General features: G+C 43.6%; 1 protein-coding gene across 1 annotated transcript in view; it reads left to right on the top strand.

Annotated features, from left to right (window-relative positions):
- Positions 1 to 1,974: 1,974 nt before the first annotated feature.
- The window catches only part of LOC104391415 (protein AHNAK2-like), a gene marked incomplete at its 3' end in the record, with an annotated part of 32,957 nt that continues 29,327 nt past the window's right edge, over positions 1,975 to 5,604 (top strand). Inside the window, exon 1 of the mRNA XM_010000688.1 lies at positions 1,975 to 2,109. The remainder of the gene's footprint in view (positions 2,110 to 5,604) is intronic.

Here is a 5,604-nt window from a genome sequence, read left to right as displayed (position 1 = left end):
CCTGCATCCTCAGGGCAGCTGTGGCAGGTCTTCATTGAAACATGTCATCTTGTTGACTCTTGCATCCCCTGTGCTGATGCAGTCCCATCTCCTTGTCTCCCTCCTTCACTGCCCTTCCTCCCTGCACTACCTACAGTCAACATGTTTTCTTTCCTGATGTGAATATCACACTCACAAGAAGATACAGGTTGCATACAATCTGCATAGTGCCTCACACAGCATTTATACTAATTATATATTATTTTTATACAGTATATAATTATACTTTATATATAATATATATTTTACATTTCCACACGATAAAATCATATCATAAAAACACACATCTTATGAGCCACTATCCAGTTCATATGCAAACAAACTGTATATTAATTGGATACAATTATATACAATCTTTCTAAATTATGCTGTAGAGGTGATAGTATATAATTAGATAGAATAGTATACATTAATTACACAAAAAAAACCACCATAATTTGCTTTAATAGAAATGCTGAGTTCTGCTAAGACCCAGTTTTCACAAATGCCTGTGCTAAGTGTCTGCAGAGGGTGGAAGCAGAGCTATACATTCTATTTTGACAGATTTCCACATACCCTTTATAGAAATGCTGTGTGCCTATTCCAAAGCTGGGTCCAGAAATCTGACATCTGCAGAATTTCAGGCACTGAAACCTATTCAGAGCCAACAGCATAAAAATCCCCAGCACAACATCTGCCCCAATACAACGTGATACTGCTGTGCAAACACAGAGGTTTTCCTTCAGCTGATTTTACCTGTTCACCTTCTGCCCTGGTGTGTTAGAAGAGCAGTCACAGAGATTGCAGGACACTCCCGGGGCTGTTTATTTGCACCCTCTCTCACCTCACACCTGGCTGACACAATGCAAACGAGCAGCCAAATACTTCTGTGAAACAAGAAAACCAGCCGAAACCTGTTGCTGTGATTTTTTACAACTCAGGAAGACTCAGAGGAGTCCCACCTGTGATGCAATTAGAGGAATTCCTCAGAGAGGGAGGAATCAGCTGTATTACAAATTTCTTTCTTTTGCAGGGTGTGGAGAAATAGAAACAAGTGAGAGGAGGGGCTGGGGATTGTGATAAACCCAATTCTGCTGGTGCTAAGCAGATTTCTCCACGTGTCAGTCTCAGGACACGCTGCAAAGGCAGCACTGAGCACCCGGGCACTCCCACGCTGCGAGCCGTGATCACCCTGCGTGTGCTGCGAGGTCTGGCAGCCCAGCGTGCAGGGATGAACCTAATAAATAAATAGTTAAAGAGCTGACTAAAAATTGCCAGGAAAAATGAACTTCGAGAGGACACTAGAGCAGCCTTGAAACCCGCTTGAACCACGTTGTTGTGACTGGCTGGATCCAAATAAATAAATAGTTAAAGAGCTGACTAAAAATTGCCAGGAAAAATGAACTTCGAGAGGACACTAGAGCAGCCTTGAAACCCGCTTGAACCACGTTGTTGTGACTGGCTGCATCCTGTGTGTGTGTGTGCTGCTTGCATGAGAATTTACTAATACGTATGAGGTTAATTACCCACTGATGTCCTGAAGCGAGGCTGGGAATGAATTTCAGGAAAAGCGATGTTTGTTTTGCGCGGGCTCCCACATCCCATCCACTTTCAGTCCCGAGGAAATTGCCCTGCATCCCCACCCTGTGTCCGCCGGTGCCTGTCGCTGTCAGCAGCGAGCAGGGGCAAGACACGGGGCTCACGGAAAACCCCTGCACCCCCGTCCCCCCCGCATGGAAAGCCTGAGCAGCAACCAGCCCTCTTCCCCTGCCTCAGCTGAAGCCCTACAGCTGTTGCCGTAGCAGAGAAAGGGATTGGATTTCACGGGCTGTGTAATCTGCGACAGCTCTTTGGCTTGGCGATAGCAACAAGCCTCACCCAGGCTCAGCCATCCCCTTTCTGCCCGGAGAGGAACGCCCCGGTCGACATAGAAGGAAAATTGTTTGCTGAATTTTTGCACAGCCCTCCTTCCAATTGCTGGAGAGAGAGAGAGGGAGTTGAGAAAGGCAGAGAGTTTTAAGGCAGGCTCTGCACTGGTGTTCTGGGCTATTTCAACTTCAGGGCAACTTTAGAGAACTTCAGTTATTTTTGGTAAGTTTTGGTTGTTTGTTGTTGTGGTTTTTTTTAAAACAAAACTCGCTCTCCCTCTTTTTCTTTCTTTTTAGTCTCTGATGCAGTTTGCACAAGTTTGCAGTAGCTGATGGGCTTTTAGAATCTTAAAGTGATGTGGGTGTGTGTATTTCACATCCTTTGCTACAGAAACTGGACATTCTGATTGTAAAGACATAATGTTCCCAGCTGCTGATAAGCAAAATCTGGAGACACTGTGGGTTAAGTGATATCACTGGGAAAAAAAGTACGGCCAGAACTTCAGCCAAGGGGCATCCCACCTGGTGTCAGTCTTTGTCTCTTTCTTGTGTATGGGAAGATGTGAGATCAGGGATGGACAAATGTGTTCAGCCTGCTAAAAAAGTTTCAGTTCTGTGTTTTGAATGCAGGGGTTTCAAGCTTGTGCACTAAGCCTCCCTAAGCTTCCAGGGAGATGTTGGTTCTCAGTCCTGCACACACCCCTCCATTCAGTAATCTCTGTTCCAGATCACGCACGTTGTTTTTCTGACTTCCTCAGGCTGTGTACTCGACCCATCGGGCGATCTCAGAGATAGTGAAACTCTCCTCTGTGGTACAAAGAGCCAGAGTCCCAGTTGGTGCAATGAATTGCAAGGTGCAAATTGCAAATTACTGGTAGTGAAGTTGGTTTCTGATTAATATGAGTTTTCTGTTGTTTTCCCCTTGGATATATTTGGATTTTTATAGTATCTGTTTTTCTACAAGAGGAATTCTGATTGTGTGGGTATTATATCTCAATAGATACCATTTGCAATATATATTTCTATCATAATATACTGTGTTGGCACTAGGATGTCTGCATGTTAGTGTTATTTGAGACTAAGGGTTAACCTTGAAGCATTTGAAAAATAGATCCATAACCTTGTCAGTAGAAGCAGTGTCCTGCCTGTGCTCACTACAAAGCTGCTGAGACTAGTTCACAAAATGCTAGGAGATTTTTCTGTCTACCTGCCTAGGTTCTTTGCCCCATTCACATAACTTCATATGTTTCTGAACACATGAATACAGATGATCCAAAGTAGGATTTGTACCTGTAGCCTTCTGTAGAAAGAATCAAAAGTACCTGTTCTTAAAGCTTTGATAGAAAAGAGGGAAAGCATTAGTCACACAAGAAAACACCAAAAGTCTACCTGTTAACAACAAAAATATCCATTTTTATTTATAATTTATGAAAGAAGAAACAGAAATTTGAAAGGTGACTTTTAAGAGATGCAGTACTTGGCTTACAATCACGTGTTGCATGCACAAGGGAAAACTTTTATGCATTACCTTGCTATGTCTCTTTCTATAAAGAAAAACTATAAGGAATTTCATAGATCCAAGCACATTAGAGGCAGAGCAACTTATGACAGCCAATTTACTTCCAAAATCTATCCTAACATATGTTAAAAGTCCAGCATGAGAAAGTTTCAGATACACAGGGAAACCTATCACCTCTCAGAATGTATTGGGTCTTATTAGCTATGTTTAAAAATCATAAGTGTGACTGGAACTTTTAATAGCTCCAGCTCTTTAACAATGGATTTAACAATAGCCCTTCAGCAATAAACTGAACACTGTAAATCTGCGCCCAGCGCTCCGCAGTGCTGACATGTTCCATGATGGCTGGAGCTTTTCAGTGGGAGCATGTAGACTGGTTAGCTCAAACTGCATTTGACTATCTTTGGTGTGGCACTCTCGTAAAGTAAACTCTACTATTAGATTATAAGGCTTGTGTAAATCTCCGGCTGAAGTCGGTTCGGCTCCAGTCAGTGCCCATAAGCAATCCATGGAGGATGGGGATGGCTGCCTTCCAACCTCCTCTGCAGCGGGTGTTAATGGCTTTTCAGTGGCCAGGGCAGCGGGAACTTGTAGCACTGATTCACCAGGGCTTCAGAGATGGGAGTGTTTTCTGCTTTTAATTGTCTTGGACGCTCAGTCTATGAGGTCAACGTGCCTCTATTCACTTTTGGCTGTACTTGAAGCTCATCACTGAAACAAAACCCAACAGCCTGTCATGCATGGTCAGGGGAATAGCTGTGATCTGGGTTAACCTCCTGTTGCCTTTGGTGGGTTCAGCACCCCGTCTCCGAGGCACCTTTCTCTGGGAAGCCACAACAGGAGCTTCCCAGGCACTTAACATTGTCAGTGTGAGTGGAAGGAGTAGGATGTATGTCATTGGCATCTCACTGAAGTATCGTGCCTTCTGTGAAGCCACAGGAATGTATATTCCCTTGGTTTGAACCTCTAAGGATGCACAGAAGGGTTTGTTGGTTTTTTTTTCCCTTGAGTTTTCTACTAGGGCATAAAGTCAGTTCATCCTATGCAAGTGTAAAACACTGAAGGGTTTAAGAAAGATTTTTTTCCAGGATTCCTCACATCAGGAGACTAAAAAATCAGAATGTAAGGCAGTATATCTGAAAGTTGTGAAAGTTACTGACTTATATTCTGAGAAAATATTTGAGTAAATAGATTCAGTCTATTTTTTACATGCAGTTATTTTTGCGTTCTGTAATGCCCCCCACATTAGGGAGCAGCAAAATATGCACTAGAAAAATCAGGGTTTCCACCTCTGGAAAAACATGTCACTGTGTTTTTGGGCTCAAGGTTGCAGGTTCAATCCAGAGCAGTTGGGTTGCAAAAGGCCTCAACAGTAGCCCTGCTCTGACTGAGGAGAGGACCTGTCCCCCTGCAGCGGCACCGACTGACAAGCAAGGGAGAGATTTTGCTTTCAGGCACTTTGCTCATCCCTGAGCCCTTGTGCACTAAAAAACTGTTTTCCTGACAACATCATCTAACAACTGCTGCCTTTCCCACTTCCCTTAGCTGGAGCTTCCAATCTGCCTAGCAGGCTTTTTCCTCCAAAGCAAGTTGTGGAGCAGTGCTGAGCAACATAGGGGAGCTAAGATTAAACCCAACCAAGACTAGGTTGCCTTCGCTCCACATGTGACAGAAATCAAGACAGTGCTCTTGTGGCAAGAAAGATCCTTTGGATGACCCATAGCTGAGCTGAGCCCCAGTGCAGGATTTGCACCTAGGGAAACTTGCTAAACCACATGTTGGCTCATCTCACTCCAAATTTTAATGTCAAGGCTGGAATTCATTATTTCATATTGAAAAACAAAACTTTAGGCTAGAAGAAGGCCTTTCACATACTAATTAGTTCCTACCAAAATTTTACTTTCTGAAAGGAGACTGTAGGTAGCCACATATCAGGAAGTATCTGCTGACTTATTGCAGAGAAAGGGTCTACAGTTTTCTATCAGGGAAGGGGAACCCATGGATTCACCATCCAAACCTGACCAACTGTGTTGTCCAGAGTAGCTGGAACCAGTCAAAATATGTAATTATGGCATGTAAGTAATAAATAAGCCAAGGTAACTGATAGGGGACCCATCTGCTCCCATGGCACAGGGATTGCAGCTCTGCAAGTCCCAGGCCATGGTAACAGCCCAAATCCCAGTGAAATTCCATTAAGCA

This window comes from Chaetura pelagica, unplaced genomic scaffold (assembly GCF_000747805.2).
Source record: "Chaetura pelagica isolate M959 unplaced genomic scaffold, ChaPel_1.0 scaffold36, whole genome shotgun sequence".
Classification (NCBI taxonomy): Eukaryota; Metazoa; Chordata; class Aves; order Apodiformes; family Apodidae; genus Chaetura; species Chaetura pelagica.
Note: the sequence above shows the minus strand (reverse complement) of the source record. Positions and strands in the feature narration are given on the sequence as shown.